The sequence below is a fragment of the Cucurbita maxima genome, unplaced genomic scaffold, assembly GCF_002738345.1.
Source record: "Cucurbita maxima cultivar Rimu unplaced genomic scaffold, Cmax_1.0 Cma_Scf00039, whole genome shotgun sequence".
Classification (NCBI taxonomy): Eukaryota; Viridiplantae; Streptophyta; class Magnoliopsida; order Cucurbitales; family Cucurbitaceae; genus Cucurbita; species Cucurbita maxima.
The window spans coordinates 1,085,502-1,086,456 of record NW_019272055.1 but is presented as its reverse complement, the minus strand read 5'-3'; the positions used below and the strand labels follow the sequence as shown (position 1 = coordinate 1,086,456).

At 28.5% G+C, this 955-nt stretch overlaps 1 non-coding gene across 1 annotated transcript; it reads right to left on the bottom strand.

Moving 5' to 3' along the window:
* Positions 1-625: 625 nt before the first annotated feature.
* On the bottom strand, positions 626-732 carry LOC111469363. The gene has a single exon (XR_002714865.1). It is a non-coding gene; the product is annotated as a Plant small nucleolar RNA R71 (small nucleolar RNA).
* Positions 733-955: the final 223 nt, after the last annotated feature.

The following is a 955-nucleotide window of genomic DNA, read 5'->3' as shown; positions in this document are numbered from 1 at the left end:
TTTTTTTTTTTTTACCTTTTCCATATATTTTCTTTTCTCTTATGGTGTATTTCTATTTTTTTTTCTTTCTTTTAATTACCGTCTCAATCTTCCCCTTTTTATTATTATTTTTTTTGTTTCCTTTTTAACTTTTAGTTGAAGCTCATATAAAATTCTTTTGATTTAATTTCTAATTCATTTTTTTCTTTAAAGAATTATTTTATTTTATTAATTTTTGTTTTCTTTCTAGAGCAGAATTGTTGATCATTGTGCGATTATAGGGAAGGAGATGTGAAGGTAGGAGTTACCATTTTTTTTAATTATTATTATAATTTTTTTTATTTTTTTAATTATTATTATTATTATTATAATCTATGTTTTCACAGTAGGGAAAGAATTGAATCTATGTATAATTCGGCAAGATACCATGTTTGAATTAAAACTGGTAATGTTCTAAATGTTACAAGCATTTCATGTGTTATCTTATGAGGATCCTCGTTTACACTTAAATTCATTTTTGGATGTAAGTGACTCCTTAAAGATTAAGTCTATTTCCCTATTTATTAATGCAACAAAATCTTGGTTAAACATTGTGCCTATTGGAACAATCAAACTCGTGGGAGAATGTTAAATTCATAAGAATGTCAAATTCATATATGAAATAGTAGCCTTCCAACAATATAATGATGAGATATTGAGTGAGGCGTGTGAAAAGTTCAAGGAATTACTGAGAAAATATCCTCATCCTAATACGCCTCATTGCATACAAATGTCGCAACCAAACAAGTTGGAGATGCATTTGCAAATCGAGTCATCCTGTCAAAAGCTTATAATGAGGCTTATGAAGCATAGACTAATGTACACTAATGTACAGAGACATCATTGGAAAGCTTGATAAAGGAATAAATGTCTAAACATTAGGTAGTAATTCAAAGTCAGCAAGCATCTTTACGTACTTGGGAGGTGCAAACGGGTC